We start from the raw sequence: 18,576 nt of genomic DNA on the forward strand, positions 1-18,576 counted from the left end.
CTTGCAAGTTGTAGTTACCTACTTTGTGTTATCATCCGGCAACTCGGGAGTGACAATAACTGGAACTACTCCCGGTGATGACCATAGTTTGAGGAGTTCATGTGTTCACCAAGTGCTAATGCATTGGTCCGGTTCTTTATTAAAAGGAGAACCTTAATATCCCGTAGTTTCCTTTTGGACCCCGCTGCCACGGGAGGGATGGACCATAGATGTCATGCAAGTTCTTTTCCCTAAGCACGTATGACGACACACGGAATGCATGCCTACATCACATTGACGAACGGGAGCTAGCCACATATCTCTCCGTGTTATAGCTGTTGCATGATGAATATCATCCAAACAAATCACCAACACATTGCCTACGAGTTTGTCCTACTCTTGTTACTTGTCTTGCTCTGCTGCTGCTGCTACTACTGTTGCTACTTCTGTTACTTGTCTTGCTCTGCTGCTGCTGCTACTACTGTTGCTACTGCTATTACTTGTCTTGCTCTGCTGCTACTGTCGCTATTACTGTCGCTTGCTACTGTTGCTACTTGCTACTGATTTCACTACTGCTGTTCCTTGCCGCTGCTATTGCTCGTTACACTGTCGTTACTCGTTACTTTGTTGTTACTACTGTGCTTGCAGATACTAATCTTTCAGGTGTGGTTGAATCTGACAAATTCAGCTGCTAATACTTGAGAGTATACTCTCACCTGCCGACTGGTAAACCAACAAATTTCGGTCGAATACTCTACCCTCGAAAACTGCTGTGAACCCACGCGCTGGTGGGCCATCAACAACATTCTTCTAGTTTCTTTGCCGGGGAGTGCTAGCAGCATTCTTCTGGTGCCATTGCAGGGAGGGTTTGTTGTCATCAGCATTCGTCTAGCCATCACCAGAGATTTCAATCAGCATTTTTCTGGTGCTGTTGACGGGGAGGTATTGCTATATTCTCTCAGTCACTTGGGATTTATATCTGTTGTTCACGATGAAGAATCTGAAGGATCCGAAGACCAAAGTCTTTCCCTCAACTACGAGGGGAGGTAAGGAATTGCCATCTAGCTCTGCACTTGATTCACCTTCAATTATGAGTAAGTTTGCGACATCACCTCCTGCTAGAAATCTTGATATGTCGCCTGTGCCTGATGATGCTTATGATACTACTGCTAGAGATGCTATGCTTGATACTATGCCTGATACTGCTTTGCCTGATACTGCTAGGGATGCTATGCCTGATACTGCTTTGCCTGATACTGATAGAGATGCTATTTTGCCTGATGATGCTATGATTGATACTGCTAGAGATACTCATTTTCCTGATGTTCCACTAGGAGTGTTCCTTGATGCTCATATTGCTAGAGTTACTGCAAATGCTCGTGATGCTTCTGATACTACCGATACTATTGAGATAGAACCTGCTTTTGCTATTGCTAGATCTAGCTCTCCTAGATATGAATTGCCTGATATACCTGAGGGTTACGTTATGGAGGGAAAGATAGCTGAGGATTTTCTTGCGTGTAAGGATGCCTATGACGCTGAGAAATTACTTCTCAAGTGGAAGGAAAAATCTCGGGAAGGTAGGATGAAAAATGACCCAAAGTTTGCCACTTCGCCTATCTATGTCACCGATAAGGATTATGAATTCTCTGTCGACCCTGAGATAATCTCTCTAGTCTAATCTGATCCTTTTCACGGTTATGAGTCTGAGACGGTCATAGCCCATCTTGCCAAACTATCCGAAATAGCCAACCTCTTCACTAATGAGGAGAAGATCCGCCACTACTATATCCTTAAGCTGTTTCCTTTCTCTCGAAAGGATGACGCTAAAGTCTAGTTCACCTCTCTTTCTCCTAGATGTGTGCGTAGTCCCCAGGAGATGGTCTATTACTTCTGTGAGAAATATTTCCCTGCCCATAAAAAACAAGCTTCCTTGCAGGAAATATACAAGTTTGCTCAACTCCTAGAAGAGAGTCTTCCACAAGCTTGGAGGAGGCTCGTCCAGCTACAAAATGCTTTGCCTGATCACCCTCTTAATAAGAATGAGATACTTGATATCCTCTATAACAGACTTACCGATGCCTCTAGAGACCACCTAGATAGTTGTGCGGGTTGTGTTTTCAGGGAACGAACTGTAGAACAAGCTGAGACCCTACCGAATAACCTTTTGATCAACGATAATGCTTCGACTATTCCCGAACCACCTCCTAAGCCAACTCCGAAGAGAAGAGGTATTCTATTCCTCAGTCCCAAAGATATGCAAGAAGCCAAGAAATCTATGCAAGAGAAAGGCATTAGGTCTGAAGATGTCAAAAATCTACCACCTATCAAAGAGATCCATGGTCCCGATAACCCGATACAGGTAGTGGAAGTGAATTATCTGCGTAGGTTTGACGAGAGTGATATTCCTTTTGATAAACCTGCTAGCCTATGCTTTGATGAATTTTACAACTTTGTTGCCAAACAACAGAGTTTCAATGATTATGTTAGCAGACAACAAAATACTCGTATGCTTAGCCATTTAAGTGCTTGTGTAGACCGAAATGTCAATGCTCTGAAGCTTCTGAGTAAACATGCCTCTATGATTACTACCTAGGTAGAACAAGTACTTAAAGCTCAGAATGACTTGCTCAATGAATTAAATGACAACTCTGTCAGAGTCATTACTAGAGGAGGCAAAATGACTCAGGAACCTTTGTATCCTGAAGGCCATCCTAAGAGAATTGATCAAGATTCTCAAGGAATCAATTCTGATACACCCGGTCATCCTAAGGAGAAGAAGAAGGATGATAGAAACCGGCACGCCAGTTCACCAAATACTGTCACACTTGAAGAACCTAATGATATTTCTGCGTCTGATGCAGAAACACAATCTGGTGATGAACATGAACCTGGTGACAATATGGACAGTGATGTTCATAATAATGCTCAACCTAGGAATGATGAGGATGTGGAGATTGAACCTACGGTTAATCCTGATAATCCAGAACCTAAGAGATACGACAAGAATGACTTCACTGCTAGGAAGCATGGTAAAGAGAGGGAGCCGTGGGTTGAGAGACCTATGCCCTTCCCTCCTAAGCTATCCAAGAAAAAGGATGATGAGGATTTTGAGCGCTTCGTTGAGATGATAAGACCCGTCTTTTTGCAGATGCGGTTAACTGATATGCTCAAGATGTCTCCGTATGCCAAGTACATGAAAGATATCGGGACTAATAAACGGAAGATACCAGATCTTGAGATCTCCACCATGCTTGCCAATTACACTTTTAAAGGTGGAACTCCTAATAAACTTGGTGATCCCGGAGTGCCCACTATACCTTGCTCTATTAAAGGAAACTACATAAGAACTGCCTTATGTGACCTTGGAGCCGGTGTTAGTGTTATGCCACTCTCTCTTTATCGTAGACTTGAGTTGGATAAGTTGACACCCACTAAAATTTCTCTGCAAATGGCCGACAAATCAAGTGCTTTCCCTATCGGCGTTTGCGAGGATGTGCCTGTTGTGGTTGCTAATACCACCATCTTAACAGACTTTGTTATCTTGGATATTCCCAAGGACGATGCCATGGCTATCATCCTCGGAAGACCCTTTTTAAACACGACAGGGGCTGTTATAGATTGCAACAAAGGAAATGACACTTTCCATGTAAACGGTAATGAGCACACAGTGCACTTTTCGAAGAAATGATATCCAGTACATTGCATCAATGCTATCGAAAAGACTTCATCGATTCTTATTGGGAGCTTTGAATGCCCTATTCCTCGTGTCAAGATGAAGTATGATTTGCTTGTTGGGGAGATACATATCCCCATTGAGGTGACTTTGTGGCTATTCAAAAATTCTCCTTTCTCTCTTGCGATTCAAAAAGGTTTTGTCATAAGGACTTGATCAATCCCATCGACGGATTTCTTTCGATGACCATAAAATGGATGAATCAGAGAGTCACATACCTCTGTTTTGAGTTTTCCTTTTCTATTGCTTAGAAGAAAAATGATAGAATTAGTTTAGTTTTTCCTGTTTTCTGTTTTAGCGCCCCGGAGAAAAATACCTCGAAAATAGAAGTTCTCTGATGGTCCTGAAAATTTAGTATGATTTTTTCTGGAATTTTTGAAAATTTTCTAGGCCTGAGAGGTGGCCTGGGGGCCTGACCAGTGGGCCACAAGCCCTGACACCGCCAGTTACCCCCCCTGTTGGTGGTGTGCAAGCTTGTGGGGCCCACAGGCACCCCCTCCACTCATTCCAGCTCCCAGCCTCTTCTTCCACCTCCAGAAAAAATTGTTTCGCAGCTCAAACCCGTGTTCTTGCTCATTTGGCTGAGATTTTTGATCTCCTTGCTCAAAGCACCATTCTCTGAACCATTTTGGGGAAATTACTCCTTGGTAAGTGACTCCTCCATTGGTCCAATTAGTTTTTTTCTCTAGTGCTTTATCCTACGCGAATTCTTGCTACCTTGGTGACCCTGTTCTTGAGCTAGAAATGTTGATTTTAGCTGGTCCCAAGTAGTCTTAGCGCGTGATACGGTCACTAGGCACTAGTAGGAGTAGTTGCTACAAGTTGGGTTAATCCTTATTCGCTTTTCTTTCGAAGTCTCTAAAAATTTCAGAATTTTTCAGAGCTAGAAAAAGGAAAGATGAGGAGGTTCTTGAGAAGAGGACGAGAAGAACCACCCCAAGTACGTAGTCCCTCGAGTTACAGAAGTTTGAGCGTGCGAGTGGCCAAGTGATGAATTTTTGCGCGCCGCCGGACTTTATGAAGACTTTTATTACTTGGTGGAGAACACAGGTCTTACTGCGTTTGTTGAATATAAGTGCCCACAATACCTCCTCCTCACCAATATTTTCGTTGAAAGCTTGAACTTTTATCCGAGGAAGAATCCTCCCATGGTTGAGTTCATGATATACGATGTCCCCCAGTGCATGACGCTACAGGACTTTTGCAATGTATGCAAATTACCTTATGTTGGGGATATCCGTGACCCTCGTCCACGGGACTTGGAGAATTTCATTGGTTCTATTGCTGTTGGAGAGGAGAGAGGAGTGTCTCATGCTAGAATTGCTAGCATACATTTTCCTGTGATTCGGTACTTCTCATTATTTGTGGGAAAATATTTCATTGGCCGTGGGGAGGCTGGATCACTTAGTTCTCCAGACCTTGCGGTTTTGCGCGAAGGCCTTTATAACGATAAGACTTATAGCCTGGGCGCTATAGTAGCTCAACGGTTGAACCTGAACCGTTCTATAGGTGTTGTCTATGGAGGTATCTATGCTACCCGTCTTGCCAGACACTTTGAGATACCCATTAGACTCGGAGAGGAAGGAGAGATGCTTCTCCCTGAGAGATATCTGGATTATGACAGCATGGTTCGCCATGATTTTCTGGATAGAGATGCTAGTAGACGGATGATTTATAACCTGGTGTTTAGTCAGGGTACTCGAGAGACCTTTACTTTGCCTTCTCCTTCTTTGTTTGATCTTCATGCAGGCAGGTACACTATTATTCCCGCGGACATCTACGCATATTGGGGCTTGGACCAACCACAGGCGCCCGTGCCCGAGCCGCCAGTCGAGTACGAGACGCCAGTTTATCAGTGGAAGCCAGAGGAGCTCACACAGCAGTGGCATCCACAGTCTGCTCCAGAATATCCCGGAGCTGGTTATTTCCCACCTGGGGAGTAGACCAAGCTAGGCCAAAAGCCTAAGCTTAGGGGAGTACGTTTTTTTACCGACTTTACATTCATGCTTACGCTTTCACTTTGTTAGCCGGTGTTTACACTTTGCCACAGTATTATCCATGCTAGTTTCTTTTTGTTTTCTTGTTTTGTTGTTTTGTGTCCTTTCGAGAAAACCCGAAAAGATTTTTCTTTTTTCTTTTGCTTGTTGGGAGCTTTCCCGTGTAAATAGTTTTCTTTTTCTTTGTGTCAAGGTAGAAGATATTGGTTACAATGTTTAGTGGTTCTTACATGCTTACCTGTTTAGCTTTCAAAGAGCCATATTATTTTGTCTTCTCCTTTGTGTTTGCCTGCAGAATCAGCTTAGTCCAATGCGCTTATTATTGTTCACATCGTTCGATCGTGCAAATGAAAGGCAACAATGATGATATATGATGAAGTGACTGAGACTGAAAAGCTGGTATGCACTCTATCTATTTTTTTTTTGTAAATATGACTAGCTTGCCTACACAGATTTAGCTTTGTTCTGAGAGAACCATGTTCTCAATGACAACTTAGAGATCATAGTTCCTGATTCCATGCTTATTTAGCTGAGAGCTTATAATGGTTTGTCCTGAATGCCAACATAGATTTTGAGATGACTATGATGTAGTATGATAGGATGGTATTCTCCTTTGAATGTTTCAAGTGGCTTGACTTGGCGCATGTTCATGCATGTAGTTGAAACAAAATCAACATAGCCTCTATGATGTTCTTGTTCATGGTGATTTATATCCTATTCATGCTTGCATTCAATGTTAGTCAAACTCATTGCATCCTGATGACTGTTGTCGCTCTCTAGTTGGTCGCTTCCCAGTCTTTTGCTAGCCTTCACTTGTACTAAGCGGAATACTTCTTGTGCATCCACTTCCATAAACCCAAAAAAAATTCCATGAGAGTCCACCATACCTACCTATTTGCGGTATCTACCAGCTGTTCCAAGTAAATTTGCATGTGCCATTCTCTAAACCTTCAAGAAATAATCAGTTTTGCGTGCCCGAACCGCTCATGTGGTGACAGAGGGCTATTGGTATCTTCCATGCTAGGAGTGTTATCCTCGACATGTGTTTATTCATAGTCATTCACGAGAAAGGGGCCGGTAATTGGAATGCCCAGTTCCACGCTTAAATCGAAAACATAACTGTAAAAAAAGACTCCCCACGGATTGATGTTAGTATGTACGGTACCCGAGGAATCGGCTAGTCGTGGAGTGTGATTGATTGGTGGTGGGGGAGTTAAAACTTTACTTTTCTATTTGGGAACCGCCTATAGCATGAGTAGCATGGAAGATATTGAGAACTCTTGGTCATTGCATCGACAGTGAAAGCATGCCACCCAAAATTATTATCTCTGTTTTCAAAGCTTGAGCTCTGGCACCTCTGCAAATCAATGCTTCCCTCTGCGAAGGGCCTGTCTATTTATTTTCCTATTGAGTCATCCTCCTCTTATATAAGTACCAATTAGAGAGCACCTCTGTCATTTTTATGCTTTGCTTTTGATTGATATTGAGTATGACTATTACTGGATCTTCGTTACTATGAATTACAATGTTTAGTCAGCCCTTGATCTTTGGAAGTGCTCTGCATTTATGTTTTGCGGTCTCGGAAAGAGCTAGCGAGATACCACCTATTCATATTGCTTCATGCTTGTTTTGATTGAAGTGTTGGTATTTGAAACTCATTATTATTTGCTCGTTAGCTGATTATGCCATTGATATTAGTTTATCGTGAGACCTTTGTGTCATTTGCTTATGTGGTTAACTTGTGATCTTGCTGAAATTATGGTTATGAGTTAGACATAGTTGCAACAACCAGATCAAACAGAGTTTGTCAAAGTTTTTCTTTCTCTCTCAGTTTGTCAACTCAGTTGCTTGAGGACAAGCAAGGTTTTAAGCTTGGGGGAGTTGATACGTCTCCATCGTATCTACTTTTCCAAACTCTTTTGCCCTTGTTTTGGACTCTAATTTGCATGATTTGAATGGAACTAACCTGGACTGACGCCGTTTTTAGCAGAATTGCCTTGGTGTTATTTTTGTGCAAAAATCAAAGTTCTCCAAACGTCCTGAAAATTTACTGGGAGCAGTTTTGGAAAATAAGAAAAATATATGCGCCAAGTTCCGCCTCACGGGGTGGGCCAGTGGGCCACAAGCCCTGGCTTCGCCACCACCTCCCTAGTGGCGGTGGGCAGGCTTGTGGGGACCAACGGCTCTGTAGCCCCCAATCTCAGGTCTATAAGATCCCTTTCGTCCCAGAAAAAATAAAAAGAGAAGTTTTCGTCGCGTTTGCGATACAGAGGCGTCGCCACCACCTGTTCTTCATCTGGAGGGCAGATCTGGAGTCCGTCTTGGACTCCGGAGAGGGGAAATTGTCACCATCGTCATCATCAACCTTCTTCCCTCTCCAATTCCATGAAGCTCTTCGTCCTTCGTGAGTAATATATTCGTAGGCTCGCTGGGCGGTGATGAGTAGGATGAGATCTATCATGTAATTGAGTTAGTTTTGATGGGGATTGAATCCTAGTATCCACTATGTTCTGAGATTGATGTTGCTACTACTTTGCCATGCTTAATGCTTGTCACTAGGGCCCGGGTGCCATGATTTCAGATCTGAAATTATTATGTTGTCACCAATATATGTGTGTTTTAGATCCGATCTTGCAAGTTGTAGTCACCTACTTTGTGTTATGATTCGGCAACCCCGGATTGACAATTACCGGAACCACTCCCAATGATGACCATAGTTTGAGGAGTTCATGTGTTCACCAAGTGCTAATGCATTGGTCCGATTCTTTATTAAAAGGAGAACCTTAATATCCCATAGTTTCCTTTTGGACCGCGCTGCCACGGGAGGGATGGACAATAGATGTCATGGAAGTTCTTTTCCCTAAGCACGTATGACAACACAAGGAATGCATGCCTACATCACATTGACGAACGGGAGCTAGCCACATATCTCTCCGTGTTATAGCTATTGCATGATGAATATCATCCAAACAAATCACCGACCCATTGGCTACGAGTTTGTCCAACTGTTGTTACTTGTCTTGCTCTACTACTGCTGCTACTATTGTTGCTACTGTTGTTACTTGTCATGCTCTGATGCTGCTGCTACTACTGTTGCTACTGCCGTTACTTGTCTTCCTCTGCTGCTGCTGTCGCTATTACTGTCACTTGCTACTGTTGCTACTTGCTACTGCTGTCACTACTGCTATTCCTTACCGCTGCTATTGCTTGTTACACTGCCGTTACTCGTTACTTTGTTGTTACTACTGTGCTTGCAGATACTAATCTTTTAGGTGTGGTTGAATCTGAAAAATTCAGCTGCTGATACATGAGAGTATACTCTCACCTCCCGACTGGTAAACCAACAAATTTGGGTCGAATACTCTACCCTCGAAAACTGCTGCGAACCCACGCGCTGGTGGGCCATCAACAACATTCTTATAGTTTCGTTGCCGAGGAGTGCTAGCAGCATTCTTCTGGTGCCGTTGCAGGGGAAGGTTTGTTGTCATCAGCATTCGTCTAGCCATCGCCAGAGATTACAATCATAGCCTACATCGGTCAAGCCAACCCAGCCTTCGCCCGTGCAATGCACGAGAGGATTACTCGAAGGAGGCGTCCAGAGAGACCACATCACGCGTGTGTCACCCCCGCAACGATAAAGTTTTCGGGGCAACTATATTCCCAAACGCAACGTCGTTGCAACTTTGTCTAGTCGGTCTCATGAACGGGACATGCTACATTCCTGTTTCCCAAGCCAAGTTAGGCTGTTGGGTGAGAATTTCACATGAAACGGACACGGGACCGGTGGGACAACGCTGCACGAGATCCCATCGAGCTGACCGTGTGCGGAAACGATACGTACTTTTCTGCAACCCGAACGGCCGTTGGGCCGTCGGATCAGAATTTGGCACGAGTCGGACACGGTACCGACGGGACAACGCTGCACGAGATCACATCGCCCTAACCGTGTGCGAAAACAATACGTACTTTTTGGCAACCCGAACGGCCGTTCGACCGTCGGATCAGAATTTGGCATGAGTCATACACGGGACAGGAGAACGACGGGACATCCGAGCCAACGTTTGGGGAAAGCAAGGGTTACGGGAGAAACGGGTGGTTTGCATATGATTTCATATGTAAACCCACCGATTTCCCACACCCAAGCAAGGAGGAGCCCCCTCCCCCCCAATATACCCAAGGGTTTTAGCCCCCCTGGCGACCCCTGCCCTTCATTTGTGAAGAAGGGGTACACTGTTTTCCCCGGATCCCCGTTTAGACGGTTTTTGGCCCGTGTGGCCGTACGTGCATCCGTCCATGCCACGTACAAGGTTTTCACCCGTTTTCCATGGTGCGCGCCCAGTTTTTTGCAACACGGCCCCCGTGCCCGGTTTTCCCCATTTCCTCGCATTCATGTTTTTTCGCCCGTGTGCCCGTACGTGCATCCGTCCATGCCACGTACATGGGTTTCATCCGTTTTCCATGGTGCGCGCCCAGTTTTTTGCAACACGGCCCCCGTGCCCATTTTTTTCGTTTCCTCATGTTCACGTTTTTTGGCCTGTGTGGCCGTACGTGCATCCGTCCATGCCACACACATGGTTTTCACCAATTTTCCATGGTGCACGCCCAGTTTTTTGCAACACGGCCCCCGTGCCCGTTTTTCCCGTTTCCTCACGTTCACGTTTTTTGGCCCGTGTGGCCGTACGTGCATCCGTCCATGCCATGTACATGGTTTTTCCCAAGTTTTACATGGTGCGCGTCCAGTTTATTGCAACACGGCCGTCATACCCGTTTTTTCCCGTTTCCTCACGTTCACCTTTTTTGGCCCGTGTGTCTGTACGTGCATCCGTCCATGCCACGCACATGGTTTTCCCCTGTTTTCCATGGTGCGCGTTCTGCTTCACGTATTTGGCCCGTGTCATCGTACGTTGTTTTTTTCGTGCAGCCCGCATGGTTATCGTTTGTTTAACATAGTGCGCGTCCAGTTTCTTCCACAATGGTTGTCGTACCGTTCTTTGCCCGTGACCCATTTTACACATTCATGTCCCATGTCGTATTGAGTTATTCCGGTGCCTCGACCATTAGCGTCGACTATTATCTTCGTGACTTGGCACGTATGGTCTCCATTGGACTTAGCGGATGATTGCGTATGTCCCAGCACGGACATAACCATATCTCTTTGTGACTTGGCACATACGGTTTCCGTTGGACTTAGCGGATGATTGTGTATGTCCGAGGCCGGACTTAACCATATCTCTTTGTGACTTGGCACGTATGGTTTCCGTTGGACTTAGCGAATGATTACTTATGTCCCAGGACGGACTTAACCATATCTCTTGTGACTTGACACGTATGGTTTCTGTTGGACTTAGCGGGTGATTGCGTATGTCCCAGGCCGGACTTTACCATAACTCTTCTGACTTGGCACGTATGCTTTCCATTGGACTTAGCGGGTGATTGCGTATGTCCCAGGACAGACTTTACCATATCTCTTCTGACTTGGCACGTATGGTTTCCGTTGGACTTAGCGGGTGATTGCGTATGTCACAGGACGGACTTTACCATATCTCTTGTGACTTGGCACGTACGGTTTCCGTTGGACTTAGCCATGTAGGTAGACCAACTTTTCCAGTTGCATTTTTGAACCTTATCATTTGAATGAAAGGTGTGGGGGAGGAACGAATTCATGCGACATTGGGCTGGATCTCAGTGGTTCGTGGTAGCAAGGCCACTCTGCCACTTGGGATTCAGCCCACCGCCCGTTGGGAACGGAGCTTCGAGGCGGCCGATCACAGCACGTCGGCCAGACCGGCTTAGCCAATGGCATGGGCCCTTGGGGGCGCAAGCGCCCCAAACGTGGGTTGGGGCAAGCGGCAGGCGCAGGCGTCGCATGCTAGCTTGGTTTCTGACTTGGAGGCATTCAGTCATAATCCGGCACACGGTAGCTTCACGCCACTGGCTTTTCAACCAAGCGCGTTGACCAATTGTGTGAATCAACGGTTCCTCTCGTACTAGGTTGAATTACTATTGCGACACTGTCATCAGTAGGGTAAAACTAACCTCTCTCACGACAGTCTAAACCCAGCTCACGTTCCCTATTGGTGGGTGAACAATCCAACACTTGGTGAATTCTGCTTCACAATGATAGGAAGAGCCGACATCAAAGGATCAATAAGCAACGTCGCTATGAACGCTTGGCTGCCACAAGCTAGTTATCCCTGTGGTAACTTTTCTGACACCTCTAGCTTCAAACTCCGAAGATCTAAAGGATCGATAGGCCACGCTTTCACGGTGCGTATTCGTACTGGAAATCAGAATCAAACGAGCTTTTACCCTTTTGTTCCACACGAGATTTCTGTTCTCATTGAGCTCATCTTAGGACACCTGCGTTATCTTTTAACAGATGTTCCGCCCCAGCCAAACTCCCCACCTGACAATGTCTTCCGCCCGGATCGGCCCGATAAAACCGGGCCTTGGAGCCAAAAGGAGGGGACATGCCCCGCTTCCGACCCACGAAATAAGTAAAATAACGTTAAAAGTAGTGGTATTTCACTTGCGCCCGTAAGAGCTCCCACTTATCCTATGCCTCTCATGTCATTTCACAAAGTCGGACTAGAGTCAAACTCAACAGGGTCTTCTTTCCCCGCTGATTCCGGCAAGCCCGTTCCCTTGGCTGTGGTTTCGCGGGATAGTAGACAGGGACAGTAGGAATCTCGTTAATCCATTCATGCGCGTCACTAATTAGATGATGACGCATTTGGCTACCTTAAGAGAGTCATAGTTACTTCCGCCGTTTACCCGCGCTTGGTTGAATTTCTTGACTTTGACATTCAGAGCACTGTGTAGAAATCACATTGCGTCAGCATCCGCGAGGACCATCGCATTGCTTTGTTTTAATTAAACAGTCGGATTTCCCTTGTACGTACCAGTTCTGAGTCGACTATTCATGCTCGGGAAAGCTCCCGAAGGGGCGATTCCCGGCCCGTCCCCGGCCGGCACGCGGCGACCCGCTCTCGTCGCGTGAGCAGCTCGAGCAATCCGCCGACAGCCGACGGGTTCGGGGCCGGGACCCCCGAGCCGAGTCCTCAGAGCAAATCCTTTTCCCGAAGTTACGGATCCGTTTTGCTGACTTCCCTTGCCTACATTGTTCCATTGGCCAGAGGCTGTTCACCTTGGAGACCTGATGCGGTTATGAGTACGACCGGGCATGAACGGTACTCGGTCCTCCGGATTTTCATGGGCTGCCGGGGGCGCACCGGACACCGCGCAACGTGTGGTGCTCTTCCGGCCACTCGACCCTACCTCCGGCTGAACCGTTTCCTGGGTTGGCAAGCCGTTAAGCACAAAAGATAACTCTTCCCAAGGCCCCCGCCGGCGTCTCCGGACTTCCTAACATCGTTGTCAACCGCCACATCCCGGCTCAGGAAATCTTAACCCGATTCCCTTTCGGGGGATGCGAATCATCGTGCTATCTGCCGGAGTTACCCTCTCCCTTAGGATCGGCATACCCATGTGCAAGTGCCGTTCACATGGAACCTTTCTCCTCTTCGGCCTTCAAAGTTCTCACTTGAATATTTGCTACTACCACCAAGATCTGTACCGACGGCCGCTCCGCCCGGGCTCGCGCCCCGGGTTTTGCAGCGGCCGCCGCGCCCTCTTACTCATCGGGGCATGGTGCTCGCCCAGATGGCCGGGAGTGGGTCGCGCACTTCAGTGCCATCCATTTTCGGGGCTAGTTGATTTGGCAGGTGAGTTGTTACACACTCCTTACAGGATTTCGACTTCCATGACCACCGTCCTGCTGTCTTAATCGACCAACACCCTTTGTGGTTTCTAGGTTAGCGCGCAGTTGGGCACCGTAACACAACTTCCGGTTCATCCCGCATCGCCAGTTCTGCTTACCAAAAATGGTCCACTTGGAGAACCCGATTCGGTGGCACGGCTCACCGAAGCAGCCGAGCCATCCTACCTATTCCATGGCACGGTTCACGTTTCATCCCAACGCCTCTAATCATTGGCTTTACCTGATAGAACTCATAATGGGCTCCAGCTATCCTGAGGGAAACTTTGGAGGGAAGCAACTACTAGATGGTTGGATTAGTCTTTCGCCCCTATACCCAAGTCAGACGAACGATTTGCACGTCAGTATCGCTTCGAGCCTCCACCAGAGTTTCCTCTGGCTTCCCTCCGCTCAGGCATAGTTCACCATCTTTCGGGTCCCGACAGGCGTGCTCCAACTCGAACTCTTCACAGAAGATCAGGGTCGGCCAGCGGTGCGGCCCGTGAGGGCCTCCCGCTCGTAAGCTTCCTTGCGCATCCCAAGTTTCAAAATCGGTCGACTCGCACGCATGTCAGACTCCTTGGTCCGTGTCTGAAGACGGGTCGGATGGGGAGCCCATAGGCCGTTGCAGCGTAGTGCCCCGAGGGACATGCCTTTCGGCGCGCGGGTACCGGTCGTGTCGACGACGGCTACCGGAGGCGCCTAGGGCCCCCGGGCTTTGGCCGCCGACACAGCCGACAATAGTCCACACCCCGAGCCGAGCGGCGGACCAGCAAGAGCCGTTCCGCATACGGCCGGGGCGCATCGCCGGCCCCCATCCGCTTCCCTCCCGGCAATTTCAAGCACTCTTTGACTCTCTTTTCAAAGTCCTTTTCATCTTTCCCTCGCCGTACTTGTTCGCTATCGGTCTCTCGCCTGTATTTAGCCTTGGACGGAGTCTACCGCCCGATTTGGGCTGCATTCCCAAACAACCCGACTCCTTGACGGCGCCTCGTGGGGTGACAGGGTCCGTGCCAGACGGGGCTCTCACCCTCCCAGGCGCCCCTTTCCAGGGGACTTGGGCCCGTTCCGTCGCTTAGGACGCCTCTCTAGACTACAATTCGGACGGCACAGCCGCCCGATTCTCAAGTTGGGTTGTTCCCGGTTCGCTCGCCGTTACTAGGGGAATCCTTGTAAGTTTCTTCTCCTCTGCTTATTTATATGCTTAAACTCGGCGGGTAGTCCCGCCTGACCTAGGGTCGCGGTCGAAGCAACGTGCACTTCGTTCGCTGGGTCGTTTCGAGACCATGATGTCGTCTACGCGTCGGATGCACTACATTGATAAAGCGAGAACGCCCACCATGCGATATTTTTTCGGCGCGGTACGCTGGCAGCCCGATCTTCGTCCCACCGCCCCTTGTAGGACGAGGGACCATATGCCGCATCCCAATTCCCGAAGAGGGTGGTTGGGAGTGTGTTTTTGCATGACGCCCAGGCAGGCGTGCCCTTGGCCGAGTGGCCTCGTGCGCAACTTGCATTCAAGGACTCGATGGTTCGCGGGATTCTGCAATTCACACCAGGTATCGCATTGCGCTACGTTCTTCATTGATGCGAGAGCCAAGATATCTTTTCCCGAGAGTCGTGTGGATTAAATATATTTGCAACACGGGGGACGACCAGCAAGCTAGCCATCTCCCCGGGTTAGGCACAGTGTTCCTTGAGCCTTCAGCGCCGTGGGTTCTTTTACCCCGAGCCCCCGCTCCTAGGAGTGGAGGCGGTCGAGGAATTGGCCGAGCGATGGACGATGCCATCGCCGGAGGATTGAATGACGCGAGCACGGTCTGTTTTGGTCAGGGTCACGACAATGATCCTTCCGCAGGTTCACCTACGGAAACCTTGTTACGACTTCTCCATCCTCTAAACGATAAGGTTCAATGGACTTCTTGCGACGTCGGGGGCGGCGAACCGCCCCCATCGCCGTGATCTGAACGCTTCACCGGACCGTTCAATCAGTAGGAGCAACGAGTGGTGTGTACAAAGGGCGGGGACGTAGTCAACGCGAGCTGATGACTCGCGCTTACTAGGCATTCCTCGTTGAAGACCAACAAGTGCAATGATCTATCCCCATCACGATGAAATTTCCCAAGATTACCCGGGCCTGACGGCCAAGGCTATATACTCGTTGAATACATCAGTCTAGCGCGCGTGCGGCTCAGAAGATCTAAGGACATCAGAGACCTGTTATTGCCTCAAACTTCCGTCGCCTAAACGATGATAGTCCCTCTAGGTCTTCCTGAGCAAGCAAGTTGGATGCACACCCACTAGTTTTCCTTTTGAGCTTTCACATACTTATAGCTCTAGTGCATCTCTTGTATGGCAATCCCTACTCATTCACATTGATATCTACTAATGGGCATCTCCATAGCGTATTGATACGCCCAGTCAGTGTGACCATCTCCTCCTTTTTATCTCGCAACCACCACCACCACACTCTATTCCACCTATAGTGCTATATACATGGCTCGCCCTCATGTATTGCGTGATAGTTATAAAAAGTTTGAGAAAGTGAGAGTGCGAAAACAATTACTTGGCCAATTCCGGGGTTGTGCATGATTTACATTAGTTGTGTGAGGATGATGGAGCATAACCAGACTATATGATTTTGTAGGGATAACTTTCTTTGGCTTTGTTATTTTGAAAGTTCATGATTACTTTGCTAGCTTGCTTGAAGTATTACTGTTTTCATGTCAATAGCAAACTATTGTTTTGAATCTTACGGATTTGAACATTCATGTCACGTGAAAGAAGTTGCAAAGGAAAACTATGCTAGGTAGAATTACACATCAAAAATTCATTCTGTATCACTTCCCTACTCGAGGACGAGTAGGAGTTAAGCTTGGGGATGCTTGATACGTCTCCAACGTATCTATAATTTTTGATGGTTTGATGCTATTATCTTGTCAAACTTTGGATATTTTCTATGCTTTTTTTGGGACTAACTTATTAACTCAGTGCCAAGTTTCAGTTCCTGTTTTTTCCATGTTTTTGATGCCTTTCAAAGGAGATTCTGAAACGGAGTCCAAACGGAAGAAAATCCCCAAAAAGATTTTTTCGGAACGGAAGAAGATCGGGGAACTTGGGAGCCAAGGCAGAGGACCTCCAGGGGCCCCACAAGCCCCCACCCCACGGCCAGGGGGCGCGCCATCCAGGCTTGTGGGCCCCCTGTACGCCCTTTGCCCTAGTACTTTTGCCTATATATTCCCATAAATTCCAGAAAAAATCAAGAGATCATCGTAATCACTTTTCCGCCGCCGCAAGCTTCTATCTCCGCAACATCCCATCTGGGGCACGTCCTACTGCCCTGCCAGAGGGGGGATTCGGACACGGAGGGCTTCTCCATCAACACCATGACCTCTCCGATGATGCGTGAGTAGTTCACCATAGACCTACGGGTCCATAGCTAGTAACTAGATGGCTTCTTATCTCTCTTGGATCTTCAATACAAAGTTCTCCATGATCTTCATGGAGATCTATCTGATGTAATCTTCTTTTGCGGTGTGTTTGTCGAGATCCGATAAATTGTGGATATATGATCAGATTATCTATGAATCTTATTTGATTTTCTTCTCATCTCTCTTATGCATGATTTCATATCCTTGTAATTCTCTTCGAGTTGTGGGTTTTGTCTGGCCAACTAGATCTATGATTCTTGCAATGGGCGAAGTGCTTGGTTTTGGGTTCATACCGTGCGGTGACCTCACCCACTGACAGAAGGGGTAGCGAGGCACATATCGTGTTGTTGCCATCAAGGGTAAAAAGATGGGGTTTTCATCATTGGTTTGAGATTATCCCTCTACATCATGTCATCTTGCTTAAAGCGTTACTCTGTTCGTCATGAACTCAATACAGTAGATGCATGCTGGATAGCGGTCGATGTGTGGAGTAATAGTAGATGAATGCAGAAAGTATCGGTCTACTTGTCTCGGACATGATGCCTATATATATGATCATTGCCTTAGATATCGTCATGACTTTGCGCGGTTCTATCAATTGCTCGACAGTAATTTGTTCACCCACCGTGATACTTGCTTTTTTGAGAGAAGCCTCTAGTGAACACTATGGCCCCTAGGATCTACTCCACACCATATTTTCAGCCTTACACTTTTTACTTCGTTGCACTTTCCGCCTTCAGATATCACTTTGCAAACAATCTTGAAGGGATTGACAACCCCTTTGAAGCATTGGGTGCAAGCTTGTTTGTGTTTGCGCAGGTACTCTGGACTTGACTAGACCCTCCTTCTGGATCGATACCTTGGTTCTCAAACTGAGGGAAATACTTACTTCTCATGTGCTGCATCACCCTTTCCTCTTCAAGGGAAAACCAACGCAAGCCCAGCCTCTGTCAACGTGTCAATTTCTAGCGCTGTTGTCTTTGAGATAGCAGAAGGATTTCTGGCTCCGTTCCTAGGAAAGATCAAGTCAAGAACTCATCCACGTAAGTGTCGCAAACTCATCTCTTGCATTTACTTTGTTTGCCAGTTGCCTCTCGTTTTCCTCTCCCCCACTTCACAAATCTTTGCCTTTTTCATTCGTCCTTTTCTCTCGCTTGCTTTCTGTTTGCTTGTGTTTCCATGTGCCTTGAATATGCTTGCATCTTCGCTCGTTGAAAATCTAGTGATATGGATCCTCATACACTTGCTAATCTCTTTAAGAGATCCAATTATGTTGATCCAATTGCTAGTGAGTTGAGTGCACTTGACCATCTTTATGGAGTTTTGCTTGAGATGCGTGAATCAAAAAATCGTGAGAAAGAAACTTTTGAAGTGATTCACGAGGGCTCCTTGGCTGAAAAGCATGATTGCAATGGTTTCACTATAAATTCTATTAGTGACAATCATGCTAAAAATATGGAAGACCCTAAGCTTGGGGATGCTAGTTTTGCTATGTCCACTACTTTTTGCAATGATCATGAGTGGGGCGATGATTTTTCTTATGATCTTCAAAATTTGTTTCAGCCTCATGATGAATATGATATTTGCAATATTATTGAAAGTGGGTGTGGAGAAGTCATGACTTTAGTTGATGATAATCCCACTATTTTGAAGAGCGTCAACTTTGCATGCATGTGG

At 46.9% G+C, this 18,576-nt stretch overlaps 2 non-coding genes across 2 annotated transcripts; both read right to left on the reverse strand.

Moving 5' to 3' along the window:
- Positions 1-11,375: 11,375 nt before the first annotated feature.
- LOC123400320 lies at positions 11,376-14,709 on the reverse strand. Its single transcript, XR_006610607.1, has one exon. It is a non-coding gene; the product is annotated as a 28S ribosomal RNA (ribosomal RNA).
- Positions 14,710-14,932: 223 nt separating this feature from the next.
- Positions 14,933-15,088, reverse strand: LOC123400444. Its single transcript, XR_006610719.1, has one exon. It is a non-coding gene; the product is annotated as a 5.8S ribosomal RNA (ribosomal RNA).
- Between the last annotated feature and the right edge of the window lie 3,488 nt (positions 15,089-18,576).

This window comes from Hordeum vulgare, chromosome 5H, assembly GCF_904849725.1.
Source record: "Hordeum vulgare subsp. vulgare chromosome 5H, MorexV3_pseudomolecules_assembly, whole genome shotgun sequence".
Classification (NCBI taxonomy): domain Eukaryota; kingdom Viridiplantae; phylum Streptophyta; class Magnoliopsida; order Poales; family Poaceae; genus Hordeum; species Hordeum vulgare.